Genomic DNA, 16,160 nt, shown 5'->3' on the forward strand with positions numbered 1-16,160 from the left:
TTTTTATTTTTTATAAAACATAATAATGTATGCACTCACTAACTGTAAGTCGCTCTGGATAAGAGCGTCTGCTAAATGACTAAAATGTAAATGTTCTACTAGTCCATTTAGAGTTCTAGAATTCCATACTGTATATCACTATGTTCTACTAGTCCATTTAGAGTTCTAGAATTCCATACTGTATATCACTATGTTCTACTAGTCCATTTAGAGTTCTAGAATTCCATACTGTATATCACTATGTTCTGCTAGTCCATTTAGAGTTCTAGAATTCCATACTGTATATCACTATGTTCTGCTAGTCCATTTAGAGTTCTAGAATTCCATACTGTATATCACTATGTTCTGCTAGTCCATTTAGAGTTCTAGAATTCCATACTGTATATCACTATGTTCTACTAGTCCATTTAGAGTTCTAGAATTCCATACTGTATATCACTATGTTCTACTAGTCCAATTAGAGTTCTAGAATTCCATACTGTATATCACTATGTTCTGCTAGTCCATTTAGAGTTCTAGAATTCCATACTGTATATCACTATGTTCTGCTAGTCCATTTAGAGTTCTAGAATTCCATACTGTATATCACTATGTTCTACTAGTCCATTTAGAGTTCTACAATTCCATACTGTATATCAATATGTTCTGCTAGTCCATTTAGAGTTCTAGAATTCCATACTGTATATCACTATGTTCTACTAGTCCATTTAGAGTTCTAGAATTCCATACTGTATATCACTATGTTCTACTAGTCCATTTAGAGTTCTAGAATTCCATACTGTATATCACTATGTTCTACTAGTCCATTTAGAGTTCTAGAATTCCATACTGTATATCACTATGTTCTAATAGTCCATTTAGAGTTCTAGAATTCCATACTGTATATCACTATGTTCTACTAGTCCATTTAGAGTTCTAGAATTCCATACTGTATATCACTATGTTCTACTAGTCCATTTAGAGTTCTAGAATTCCATACTGTATATCACTATGTTCTACTAGTCCATTTAGAGTTCTAGAATTCCATACTGTATATCACTATGTTCTAATAGTCCATTTAGAGTTCTAGAATTCCATACTGTATATCACTATGTTCTACTAGTCCATTTAGAGTTCTAGAATTCCATACTGTATATCACTATGTTCTACTAGTCCATTTAGAGTTCTAGAATTCCATACTGTATATCACTATGTTCTGCTAGTCCATTTAGAGTTCTAGAATTCCATACTGTATATCACTATGTTCTACTAGTCCATTTAGAGTTCTAGAATTCCATACTGTATATCACTATGTTCTGCTAGTCCATTTAGAGTTCTAGAATTCCATACTGTATATCACTATGTTCTACTAGTCCATTTAGAGTTCTAGAATTCCATACTGTATATCACTATGTTCTACTAGTCCATTTAGAGTTCTAGAATTCCATACTGTATATCACTATGTTCTACTAGTCCATTTAGAGTTCTAGAATTCCATACTGTATATCACTATGTTCTGCTAGTCCATTTAGAGTTCTAGAATTCCATACTGTATATCACTATGTTCTACTAGTCCATTTAGAGTTCTAGAATTCCATACTGTATATCACTATGTTCTACTAGTCCATTTAGAGTTCTAGAATTCCATACTGTATATCACTATGTTCTACTAGTCCATTTAGAGTTCTAGAATTCCATACTGTATATCACTATGTTCTGCTAGTCCATTTAGAGTTCTAGAATTCCATACTGTATATCACTATGTTCTACTAGTCCATTTAGAGTTCTAGAATTCCATACTGTATATCACTATGTTCTACTAGTCCATTTAGAGTTCTAGAATTCCATACTGTATATCACTATGTTCTACTAGTCCATTTAGAGTTCTAGAATTCCATATTGTATATCACTATGTTCTACTAGTCCATTTAGAGTTCTAGAATTCCATACTGTATATCACTATGTTCTACTAGTCCATTTAGAGTTCTAGAATTCCATACTGTATATCACTATGTTCTACTAGTCCATTTAGAGTTCTAGAATTCCATACTGTATATCACTATGTTCTGCTAGTCCATTTAGAGTTCTAGAATTCCATACTGTATATCACTATGTTCTACTAGTCCATTTAGAGTTCTAGAATTCCATACTGTATATCACTATGTTCTACTAGTCCATTTAGAGTTCTAGAATTCCATACTGTATATCACTATGTTCTACTAGTCCATTTAGAGTTCTAGAATTCCATACTGTATATCACTATGTTCTGCTAGTCCATTTAGAGTTCTAGAATTCCATACTGTATATCACTATGTTCTACTAGTCCATTTAGAGTTCTAGAATTCCATACTGTATATCACTATGTTCTACTAGTCCATTTAGAGTTCTAGAATTCCATACTGTATATCACTATGTTCTACTAGTCCATTTAGAGTTCTAGAATTCCATACTGTATATCACTATGTTCTGCTAGTCCATTTAGAGTTCTAGAATTCCATACTGTATATCACTATGTTCTACTAGTCCATTTAGAGTTCTAGAATTCCATACTGTATATCACTATGTTCTACTAGTCCATTTAGAGTTCTAGAATTCCATACTGTATATCACTATGTTCTACTAGTCCATTTAGAGTTCTAGAATTCCATATTGTATATCACTATGTTCTACTAGTCCATTTAGAGTTCTAGAATTCCATACTGTATATCACTATGTTCTACTAGTCCATTTAGAGTTCTAGAATTCCATACTGTATATCACTATGTTCTACTAGTCCATTTAGAGTTCTAGAATTCCATACTGTATATCACTATGTTCTACTAGTCCATTTAGAGTTCTAGAATTCCATACTGTATATCACTATGTTCTACTAGTCCATTTAGAGTTCTAGAATTCCATACTGTATATCACTATGTTCTACTAGTCCATTTAGAGTTCTAGAATTCCATACTGTATATCACTATGTTCTAATAGTCCATTTAGAGTTCTAGAATTCCATACTGTATATCACTATGTTCTACTAGTCCATTTAGAGTTCTAGAATTCCATACTGTATATCACTATGTTCTACTAGTCCATTTAGAGTTCTAGAATTCCATACTGTATATCACTATGTTCTGCTAGTCCATTTAGAGTTCTAGAATTCCATACTGTATATCACTATGTTCTACTAGTCCATTTAGAGTTCTAGAATTCCATACTGTATATCACTATGTTCTGCTAGTCCATTTAGAGTTCTAGAATTCCATACTGTATATCACTATGTTCTACTAGTCCATTTAGAGTTCTAGAATTCCATACTGTATATCACTATGTTCTACTAGTCCATTTAGAGTTCTAGAATTCCATACTGTATATCACTATGTTCTACTAGTCCATTTAGAGTTCTAGAATTCCATACTGTATATCACTATGTTCTGCTAGTCCATTTAGAGTTCTAGAATTCCATACTGTATATCACTATGTTCTACTAGTCCATTTAGAGTTCTAGAATTCCATACTGTATATCACTATGTTCTACTAGTCCATTTAGAGTTCTAGAATTCCATACTGTATATCACTATGTTCTACTAGTCCATTTAGAGTTCTAGAATTCCATACTGTATATCACTATGTTCTGCTAGTCCATTTAGAGTTCTAGAATTCCATACTGTATATCACTATGTTCTACTAGTCCATTTAGAGTTCTAGAATTCCATACTGTATATCACTATGTTCTACTAGTCCATTTAGAGTTCTAGAATTCCATACTGTATATCAAATCAAATCAAATCAAATTTTATTGGTCACATGCGCCGAATACAACAGGTGCAGACATTACAGTGAAATGCTTACTTACAGCCCTTAACCAACAGTGCATTTATTTTAAACAAAAAAAGTAAGAATAAAACAACAACAAAAAAAGTGTTGAGAAAAAAAGAGCAGAAGTAAAATAAAGTGACAGTAGGGAGGCTATATATACAGGGGGGGTACCGTTGCAGAGTCAATGTGCGGGGGCACCGGCTAGTTGAGGTAGTTGAGGTAATATGTACATGTGGGTAGAGTTAAAGTCACTATGTTCTACTAGTCCATTTAGAGTTCTAGAATTCCATACTGTATATCACTATGTTCTACTAGTCCATTTAGAGTTCTAGAATTCCATACTGTATATCACTATGTTCTACTAGTCCATTTAGAGTTCTAGAATTCCATACTGTATATCACTATGTTCTACTAGTCCATTTAGAGTTCTAGAATTCCATACTGTATATCACTATGTTCTACTAGTCCATTTAGAGTTCTAGAATTCCATACTGTATATCACTATGTTCTGCTAGTCCATTTAGAGTTCTAGAATTCCATACTGTATATCACTATGTTCTACTAGTCCATTTAGAGTTCTAGAATTCCATACTGTATATCACTATGTTCTAATAGTCCATTTAGAGTTCTAGAATTCCATACTGTATATCACTATGTTCTACTAGTCCATTTAGAGTTCTAGAATTCCATACTGTATATCACTATGTTCTACTAGTCCATTTAGAGTTCTAGAATTCCATACTGTATATCACTATGTTCTGCTAGTCCATTTAGAGTTCTAGAATTCCATACTGTATATCACTATGTTCTACTAGTCCATTTAGAGTTCTAGAATTCCATACTGTATATCACTATGTTCTACTAGTCCATTTAGAGTTCTAGAATTCCATACTGTATATCACTATGTTCTGCTAGTCCATTTAGAGTTCTAGAATTCCATACTGTATATCACTATGTTCTACTAGTCCATTTAGAGTTCTAGAATTCCATACTGTATATCACTATGTTCTACTAGTCCATTTAGAGTTCTAGAATTCCATACTGTATATCACTATGTTCTACTAGTCCATTTAGAGTTCTAGAATTCCATACTGTATATCACTATGTTCTGCTAGTCCATTTAGAGTTCTAGAATTCCATACTGTATATCACTATGTTCTACTAGTCCATTTAGAGTTCTAGAATTCCATACTGTATATCACTATGTTCTACTAGTCCATTTAGAGTTCTAGAATTCCATACTGTATATCAAATCAAATCAAATCAAATTTTATTGGTCACATGCGCCGAATACAACAGGTGCAGACATTACAGTGAAATGCTTACTTACAGCCCTTAACCAACAGTGCATTTATTTTAAACAAAAAAAGTAAGAATAAAACAACAACAAAAAAAGTGTTGAGAAAAAAAGAGCAGAAGTAAAATAAAGTGACAGTAGGGAGGCTATATATACAGGGGGGGTACCGTTGCAGAGTCAATGTGCGGGGGCACCGGCTAGTTGAGGTAGTTGAGGTAATATGTACATGTGGGTAGAGTTAAAGTCACTATGTTCTACTAGTCCATTTAGAGTTCTAGAATTCCATACTGTATATCACTATGTTCTACTAGTCCATTTAGAGTTCTAGAATTCCATACTGTATATCACTATGTTCTACTAGTCCATTTAGAGTTCTAGAATTCCATACTGTATATCACTATGTTCTACTAGTCCATTTAGAGTTCTAGAATTCCATACTGTATATCACTATGTTCTACTAGTCCATTTAGAGTTCTAGAATTCCATACTGTATATCACTATGTTCTACTAGTCCATTTAGAGTTCTAGAATTCCATACTGTATATCACTATGTTCTACTAGTCCATTTAGAGTTCTAGAATTCCATACTGTATATCACTATGTTCTGCTAGTCCATTTAGAGTTCTAGAATTCCATACTGTATATCACTATGTTCTGCTAGTCCATTTAGAGTTCTAGAATTCCATACTGTATATCACTATGTTCTACTAGTCCATTTAGAGTTCTAGAATTCCATACTGTATATCACTATGTTCTGCTAGTCCATTTAGAGTTCTAGAATTCCATACTGTATATCACTATGTTCTACTAGTCCATTTAGAGTTCTAGAATTCCATACTGTATATCACTATGTTCTACTAGTCCATTTAGAGTTCTAGAATTCCATACTGTATATCACTATGTTCTACTAGTCCATTTAGAGTTCTAGAATTCCATACTGTATATCACTATGTTCTACTAGTCCATTTAGAGTTCTAGAATTCCATACTGTATATCACTATGTTCTGCTAGTCTATTCAGATCTGTACAGAGCTGCTGCTGTGCTCCTTTTGAATAAGTATCTCTAGATCATTTAGTAAACTAAACTCCAGAGCCACATACCTGTACCCTTCCCTCCATTCCTCTCTCACTCCCCTCATCCTTCTGTTCCTTTATTCTTCTATTCACCTGCATTCTTCTCTGAATTTAACCAGCTGTCAAACATTATATTGTACATAATGCAAAATTATATTAAGTGATTTGTTATTGTAAAAAGCTTTACATTATGACAGAGTTTTCTATCATTAAAGTAACCTAGGCAACATTATGATAGGTGAGCATGTTAATATTGTTTTTGACAAGTTTGTATTGTTTCCAATGAATATTACCTTTTTAACTGCATGTTCTATACTCCCGAGTGGCGCAGTGCTCTAAGGCACTGCATCGTGGTGCTAGCTGTGCCACTAGAGATCCTGGTTCGAATCCAGGCTCTGTGGCACACAATTGGCCCAGGGTAAGGGAGGTAATGGCCAGCAGGGATGTAGCTCAGTTGGTAGAGCATGGCGTTTGCAACGCCAGGGTTGTGGGTTCGATTCCCACTGGGGGCTAGTATGATGAATGTATGTACTCCCTAACTGTAAGTCTGGATAAGAGCGTCTGCTAATTGACGGTGTGTCAGGAGTTATTTGAGATAGTTCGTTTTTTCTCCTGTCATATAAAAAAATATGGTATAAAGATAATTGCAAAAACGAGTAAGCGCAGCGTGACTTTCTGCACGTAGCCTTCAGAGAACTCTTGTGTCCCGCCTGGCCGTGTTCGTCTCCTAACCGCATCCAGGGCGATGCGCAGACACAACTTTCTTCATGGGACCTAAAGTTAGATTTTATATTAACCCTTTCTGTTCATTTCCACACCCTAGTCTAAAATCAACAGGTTCCATAACGTGGGGAGAATCTGTCACAAAGTAATGAATTAATTAATTTTAAAAAGAATGGAAAATGTAAGGAATATAATATTTGAATACACCATTAAGCCAAATAAAAACTGGATTAAAAAATATATATCCTAGTAGGCTACTGTATCATTGTGAATAGAATATGCATGGCGCACTTCAAACGTCCATCAATTGACTCACTCAACAAGTAGCGGATTCTGTCTGTCTGGCCAGAGAGGGACTCCAAGCAGGCGGGGTAAAAGTGCACACGTGGATTCTCGCTCAGTGCAGACTGACAAGGTGTTCAACCAATCAATGTCAGTAAGAGTGACGTAGTTTTACAATGCTCAGCCAATGGTATACAGTTGGGGATGTTTCCCAAAAAAGCAAAAAAATATTTTACGATCTGAAAAAGTGGTTGTGAAAGTACCCAGTTGGAAGATGGGACGGCTGGTATAATAATAACCTACCTACCTTTTTGGATGATACTGTATGTAGGATATTTTTCTTTTTGGAAGATGTTTAAACTGTATTCATTGGATTTGAATAAAATGTGAATGTTTCGACATACGGAACACTTAGGAACTTTGGCGCACGGATTTTTTTTGTGTGGAAACAATCTAACTACGGTAAGACAAGATCAGTGACGTCACTTTCTTAAATGACATTTCAGAAACAGATGTCTACAGGCTATATTATAGTAGTACATCGACAGTTATACTTTTAGTTTATTCTCAATACATCTTTGGTGTATACAATGATGTGCTAAACCACCATGTACCCTCTAGCAATGACCACGTTTACATGCGCACAGTATTCTGGATAGTAGCTCATATCCTGCTTAAGGTCTTATTCGGGATAAACTGTTTACATTGACCTTTGGTATCCTGCTCAAGAGTATCCCTGTAGCCATGAATAAACAGAATATTCCTAATTTAAGTTCACATCTGTTAAATGGAACAGTAACTTGAAATATGGACACTGACAGTAGGACTATAACCTCTCAAATGTAGCGTAATATAATATTAACTCCCTGCAGAATTCTGCATTTCTTGCAGTAAAATTATAGAACAAATGTTATTTTGTCTCGGGAACAGGAGTAGAGACATATTTAATTCTTTCAGCATCTCTTGAGAAAATGCGAATGAGCTGTAATGTGTTGTTTTTGACGCTGTTATGCAAGCCGACAGTATTTCAACCAAATCAAATATGCACCGAAGACCAACTGGCCTATCAGAAAGGTGTTTCATCGTTTTTTCAGCTTTTCAATTCCTTAAAACCAGTCAAACTGACATTTTGAACAGGACCTATCTTTCCACTGTTTTGGAGTTATTGCGTTTTCTACCGGGTCCCTAAACGAAACAGACAATTTTACCGGTCTTAACTAGATTACTGATGCATTAATTCTATCGATGTAAGACATTATTCTGGTGAGCACTATACTTTATTTAGTCTCATAGGGCAACAATTTATGACAGAAGAGAAGCTGCATGTATCTAACTATATAGTTGACAAACAAATGGCCTACCAAATGTCCGAAATTATAAACAGAAACTTGTCTAAATTAGAGGTGAAAGGATCCAGTAGACTATACGGTCCAGCATGGAGTATCATCAAAATACATTATTATGGAATTATTATGGTGGATCGAACTGTGCAGGTAGCCTACTATTTGAAGTGATTTGTTTGACAATCAGATGAAAACTTCATCACACAACATGATATCCGAAACTGAGCCTGCGCAGACAGTAAAGGGGATAAGATGTTGACATGCCACAGTATCCTGTCTAAAATCAGCATATCTCAGGTATCTTTTCAGGGTTTCTCATAACCGGGATAGAAGCTTTTAACAGATATTATGTTTATATGTGTAAACTGAAAAACAGCATACTACAGAATACACCAATATCCCAATACTATTGTAAATGGGATATTGGTGTGCATGTAAACGTGGTCAATGATGACGTTTACCCTGACTAGTAAAATGATATGCTTTATGAAAGCAGAGGTTTACCCTGAAAATGTGGAAAAAGTCAAGGGGTCTGAATACTTTCCGAATGCACTGTAGGTTACTACCACACAATATGAATGGTATTTAGGTTACTACCACACAATATGACACTAGAACTCATTATTGGACCTCCTGCTGTCAGTAACATCAGTGTATAGTGGATCATCCTTGATGCCCAGCAGCCTGGCAGACAGACTCTGGTACAGGCTCTATTGGTGGGGATCTCTCTCTCTAACCTACTGGTAGGTCAATCAATCAACCAACCAATCATCACATAAATCATAGGTGATGTTATATCAGTCTAGTTCAGGATTCTGGTATGGTCCTGAGGTTATTTCATCTAACCCAGTTTACGAGTTCATTATCCTAATGATATACTGTAGGTATATCCCTTGTCAGAATGAGCATCCTGTTGTTGTTGTGTGGGTGTGACACAAACACCATATACAGTGAGGGGAAAAAAGTATTTGATCCCCTACTGATTTTGTACGTTTGCCCACTGACAAAGAAATGATCAGTCTATAATTTGAATGGTAGGTTTATTTGAACAGTGAGAGACAGACAAAAAAATCCAGAAAAACGCATGTCAAAAATGTTATAAATGTATTTGCATTTTAATGAGGGAAATAAGTATTTGACCCCCTCTCAATCAGAAAGATTTCTGGCTCCCAGGTGTCTTTTATACAGGTAACGAGCTGAGATTAGGAGCACACTCTTAAAGGGAGTGCTCCTAATCTCAGCTTGTTACCTGTATAAAAGACACCTGTCCACAGAAGCAATCAATCAATCAGATTCCAAACTCTCCACCATGGCCAAGACCAAATAGCTCTCCAAGGATGTCAGGGACAAGATTGTAGACCTACACAAGGCTGGAATAGGCTACAAGACCATCGCCAAGCAGCTTGTTGAGAAGGTGACAACAGTTGGTGCGATTATTCGCAAATTGAAGAAACACAAAAGAACTGTCAATCTCCCTCGGCCTGGGGCTCCATGCAAGATCTCACCTTGTGGAGTTGCAATGATCATGAGAACGGTGAGGAATCAGCCCAGAACTACACAGGAGGATCTTGTCAATGATCTCAAGGCAGCTGGGACCATAGTCATCAAGAAAACAATTGGTAACACACTACGCTGTGAAGGACTGAAATCCTGCAGCGCCCGCAAGGTCCCCCTGCTCAAGAAAGCACATATACAGGGCCGTCTGAAGTTTGCCAATGAACATCTGAATGATTCAGAGGAGAACTGGGTGAAAGTGTTGTGGTCAGATGAGACCAAAATCGAGCTCTTTGGCATCAACTCAACTCGCCGTGTTTGGAGGAGGAGGAATGCTGCCTATGACCCCAAGAACACCATCCCCACCGTCAAACATGGAGGTGGAAACATTATGCTTTGGGGGTGTTTTTCTGCTAAGGGGACAGGACAACTTCACCGCATCAAAGGGACGATGGACGGGGCCATGTACCGTCAAATCTTGGGTGAGAACCTCCTTCCCTCAGCCAGGGCATTGAAAATGGGTCGTGGATGGGTATTCCAGCATGACAATGACCCAAAACACACGGCCAAGGCAACAAAGGAGTGGCTCAAGAAGAAGCACAGTAAGGACCTGGAATGGCCTAGCCAGCCTTCAGACCTTAATCCCATAGAAAATCTGTGGAGGGAGCTGAAGGTTCGAGTTGCCAAACGTCAGCCTCGAAACCTTAATGACTTGGAGAAGATCTGCAAAGAGGAGTGGAACAAAATCCCTCCTGAGATGTGTGCAAACCTGGTGGCCAACTACAAGAAACGTCTGACCTCTGTGATTGCCAACAAGGGTTTTGCCACCAAGTACTAAGTCATGTTTTGCAGAGGGGTCAAATACTTATTTCCCTCATTAAAATGCAAATCAATTTATAACATTTTTGACATGCGTTTTTCTGGATTTTTTTGTTGTTATTCTGTCTCTCACTGTTCAAATAAACCTACCTTTAAAATTATAGCCTGATCATTTCTTTGTCAGTGGGCAAACGTACAAAATCAGCAGGGGATCAAATACTTTTTTTCCTCACTGTACCTTGCCAACAAATCACAGGCACTACACTAAAGTGGTGTGGAGGAGTGATTGGGCTCATCGTCACCATGGAGATGGTGTGTTAGAGGATGATTAGGAGAGGATCAGTGAGAACACAGCTGTGCCTCACAGACGCTCAGTTCATATTCTGACGTGTTTGGAGCGAAGCCTGTCTGAATGTATTGAAAACATATTCAAAACAAACCAAACAAAGCTGCTGCGCGAGCCAAAGGGCGAGTCAGGTAATAATTCAACAGGTTCATAAATCCTTATCCCTCACCATGTCATGTCATCCTGACAGTCGATCTATAAAACCATGCTCATGTTTATGATATTGTTACAATAGGACTATATTTAGCAGAGAGCAATGATGGATGTTTGAAGGCTGGAAAACGTCGCGACAGCAGAGCTGAATGACGATGGTACCAAGCACCAGACAGACTACAGGGAATCATCTGAACAGGGGAGGAACAACACGGATAATGGTGGACAGACATTGTGCTGTAGTCTATTGAGATGTAAATGTGACAGTCTGCCAGCAACAAGTGAAGAGTTTCATTTCAAAACTTCATATATATAAATTTTAAGAAATGATGGTAAGTTTACATAAATTAAAAAAACATATTGTGAAAGAGATAGAGCTAGTATTATTTCATCTTAGCATGACATGGGCTAGTGAAAAGAGACATGATTAATCTTACCATGACATGGGCTAGTGAATAGACTGACAGGATTAATCTTACCATGACATGGGCTAGTGAAAAGAGACATGATTAATCTTACCATGACATGGGCTAGTGAAAAGACTGACATGATTAATCTTACCATGACATGGGCCAGTGAAAAGACTGACAGGATTAATCTTACCATGACATGGGCTAGTGAATAGACTGACAGGATTAATCTTACCATGACATGGGCTAGTGAAAAGAGACATGATTAATCTTACCATGACATGGGCTAGTGAAAAGACTGACAGGATTAATCTTACCATGACATGGGCTAGTGAATAGACTGACAGGATTAATCTTACCATGACATGGGCTAGTGAAAAGACTGACAGGATTAATCTTACCATGACATGGGCTAGTGAATAGACTGACAGGATTAATCTTACCATGACATGGGCCAGTGAATAGACTGACAGGATTAATCTTACCATGACATGGGCCAGTGAAAAGACTGACAGGATTAATCTTACCATGACATGGGCCAGTGAAAAGACTGACAGGATTAATCTTACCATGACATGGGCTAGTGAAAAGACTGACAGGATTAATCTTACCATGACATGGGCTAGTGAATAGACTGACAGGATTAATCTTACCATGACATGGGCCAGTGAATAGACTGACAGGATTAATTTTACCATGACATGGGCTAGTGAAAAGACTGACAGGATTAATCTTACCATGACATGGGCTAGTGAAAAGACTGACAGGATTAATCTTACCATGACATGGGCCAGTGAATAGACTGACAGGATTAATCTTACCATGACATGGGCCAGTGAAAAGACTGACAGGATTAATCTTACCATGACATGGGCTAGTGAATAGACTGACAGGATTAATCTTACCATGACATGGGCTAGTGAAAAGACTGACAGGATTAATCTTACCATGACATGGGCTAGTGAAAAAACATGATTTTGTTTGAAATATATTGCAATCTAACTTTATTTTAGAGAGACAAATAATCATGTTTTGTGGCAAAACACTATATACCTACCTCAAAGAACAGAACTCAATAGAAACAGTATCCCAGTTGGGTTTTAAACCAACAGAACTCAATAGAAACAGCATCCCGGTTGGGTTTTAAACCGACAGAACTCAATAGAAACAGTATCCCGGTTGGGTTTTAAACCAACAGAACTCAATAGAAACAGTATCCCGGTTGGGTTTTAAACCAACAGAACTCAATAGAAACAGCTTCCCGGTTGGGTTTTAAACCAACAGAACTCAATAGAAACAGCATCCCGGTTGGGTTTTAAACCAACAGAACTCAATAGAAACAGTATCCCGGTTGGGTTTTAAACCAACATAACTCAATAGAAACAGTTCCCTGGTTGGGTTTTAAACCAACAGAACTCAAAAGAAACAGTATCCCGGTTGGGTTTTAAACCGACAGAACTCAATAGAAACAGTTCCCGGTTGGGTTTTAAACCGACAGAACTCAATAGAAACAGTATCCGGTTGGGTTTTAATGGTGCAATGCAAATTGTCCGGGTAGCCATGATTAGCTGTTCAGGAGTCTTATGGCTTGGGGGTAGAAGCTGTTAAGAAGCCTTTTGGACCTAGACTTGGCGCTCCGGTACCGCTTGCTGTGAGCTGCAGAGGGAACATTCTATGACTAGGGTGGCTGGAGTCTTTGACAATTTTTAGGGCCTTCCTCTGACACCGCCTGGTATAGAGGTCCTGGATTTCAGGAAGCTTGGCCCCAGTGATGTACTGGGCCGTACGCACTACCCTCTGTAGCGCCTTGCGGTCGGAGGCCGAGCAGTTGCCATACCAGGCGGTGATGCAACCAGTCAGGATGCTCTCGATGGTGCAGCTGTAGATCCTTTTGAGGATCTGAGGACCCATGCCAAATCTTTTCAGTCTCCTGAGGGGGAATAAGCTTTGTCGTGCCCTCTTCACAACTGTCTTGGTGTGTTAGGACCATGACAGTTTGTTGGTGATGTGGACACCAAGGAAGTTGAAGCTCTCAACCTGCTCCACTACAGCCCCGGCGATGAGAATGGGGGCGTGCTCAGTCCTCTTTTTTCCCTTGTAGTCCACAATCATCTCCTTTGCCTTGAGCATGTTGAGGGAGAGGTTGGCAGATGTGTTGTTACCTACCCTTACCACCTGGGGGCGGCCCGTCAGGAAGTCCAGGATCCAGTTGCAGAGGGAGGTGCAGGGTCCTTAGCTTAGTGATGAGCTTTGAGGGCACTATGGTGTTGAACGCTGAGCTGGAGTCAATGAATAGCATTCTCACATAGGTGTTCCTCTTGTCCAGGTGGGAAAGGGCAGTGTGGAGTGCAATAGAGATTGCATCATCTGTGGATCTGTTGGGGCGCTATGCAAATTGGAGTGGGTCTAGGGTTTCTGGGATAATGTTGTTGATGTGAGCCATGACCAGCCTTTCAAAGCACTTCATGGCTACAGACGTGAGTGCTACGGGTTGGTAGTCATTTAGGCAGGTTATCTTAGTGTTCTTGGGAACAAGGACTATGGTGGTCTGCTTGAAACATGTTGGTATTACAGACACAGTCAGGGACATGTTGAAAATGTCAGTGAAGACACTTGCCAGTTGGTCAGCGCATGCTCGGAGTACACGTCCTGGTAATCCGTCTGGCCCTGCGGCCTTGTGAATGTTGACCTGTTTAAAGGTCTTACTCACAACGGCTACAAAGAGCGTGATCACATAGTCATCCGGAACAGCTGAGGCTCTCATGCATGCTTCAGTGTTGCTTGCCTCGAAGCGAGGACAGAAGTGATTTAGCTCGTCTGGTAGGCTTGTGTCACAGGGTCCAATGGTGGCAAGCTTTACCCCACTCCAGTCAACGCTTGGCATTGCGCATGGTGATCTTTGGCTTGTGTGCGGTGTAACTTTTGGAACAATTGTATGTTGTTTTTACACTTTTCTTTTCTTAGGATAAATCAAAGGCAGCTTTTTAAGTTTGATGATATACACTTTATTGTTACAGGAGTGGGTCGCAGTTCCGGAGCGACGCACTAGGTGTCATCCTCCGACAACCATTGGCACCTCCTCACTCACAGTCGGGACTAATTATCTGCCTATTGGTGTCACCTGTGGCTATCTGATTCACCTGTGTATTTATGCCCTCACTTCCCTGTGTTCCCTTGCTCAGTTTTCTCTGCTAGTTCCTTGATGTCAAGCAGTACGTATCAGTGTCGGATCACGTGACGGAGTTACAGGTACTCGAGAAGTGTTCTCCCTGTGTCATTGTGTTTTTCCAGTCAGAGTTAGTATTTCGTATTGTTTGCTGTCAGCCTGTTTTTTGGAGACCTATGTGCTCCTCATTTGTTTTCGTGTATAGTCTGTTGTTTTGTATCCTGGTCTTTGGACCACCAGTAAAGATCCTTGTTTCACCATCCTTGCCTACTGTCTATCCTGCACCGCACCTGGGTCACACCTCACCCCAACCCTTACACTTTATGGAAGGATTTAAGGACTAATAAGGACATTGAAAGTCTGTTGGAATGAATTTGCCGGTCAAGGATGGATTGATTCTTATAGTTGGAGTGACACAGCCCGCTGTCTGCAGCCTCTGTATATGTATGCAGTCATATTATTGTTTCCATTCCCCTGAGTGGCACTGGATCTTGGCTCTCTCCTTTTCACTAGCTTGTTTATAAAGTTACCTTTTTGGACCAACAGGAACAGATATCACAGGCTCCAATAGGAACAGATATCACAGGCTCCAACAGGAACAGATATCACAGGCTCCAACAGGAACAGATATCACAGGCTCCAACAGGAACAGATATCACAGGCTCCAACAGGAACAGATATCACTAGCTCCAACAGGAACAGATATCACAGGCTCCAACAGGAACAGATATCACAGGCTCCAACAGGAACAGATATCACAGGCTCCAACAGGAACAGATATCACTAGCTCCAACAGGAACAGATATCACAGGCTCCAACAGGAACAGATATCACAGGCTCCAACAGGAACAGATATCACAGGCTCCAACAGGAACAGATATCACAGGCTCCAACAGGAACAGATATCACAGACTAACAGGAACAGATATCACAGGCTCCAACAGGAACAGATATCACAGGCTCCAACAGGAACAGATATCACTGGCTCCAACAGGAACAGATATCACAGGGTCCAACGGGAACAGATATCACAGGCTCCAACAGGAACAGATATCACAGGCTCCAACAGGAACAGATATCACAGGCTCCAACAGGAACAGATATCACAGGGTCCAACAGGAACAGATATCACAGGGTCCAACAGGAACAGATATCACAGGCTCCAACAGGACCAGATATCACAGGCTCCAACAGGAACAAATATCACAGGCTCCAATAGGAACAGATATCACAGGCTCCAACAGGACCAGATATCACAGGGTCCAACAGGAAC

The 16,160-nt window shown here is 39.0% G+C and overlaps 1 protein-coding gene across 1 annotated transcript in view; it reads left to right on the forward strand.

Moving 5' to 3' along the window:
• Positions 1-7,392: 7,392 nt before the first annotated feature.
• Positions 7,393-16,160, forward strand: part of LOC311137100 (transmembrane protein 45A-like) — a 59,129-nt gene continuing 50,361 nt past the window's right edge. The window contains exon 1 of the mRNA XM_084171433.1: positions 7,393-7,618. The gene's annotated coding sequence lies outside the window, so the exon portion shown is untranslated. The remainder of the gene's footprint in view (positions 7,619-16,160) is intronic.

The sequence above is a fragment of the Coregonus lavaretus genome (assembly GCF_964263955.1).
Source record: "Coregonus lavaretus genome assembly, chromosome: 11".
Classification (NCBI taxonomy): Eukaryota; Metazoa; Chordata; class Actinopteri; order Salmoniformes; family Salmonidae; genus Coregonus; species Coregonus lavaretus.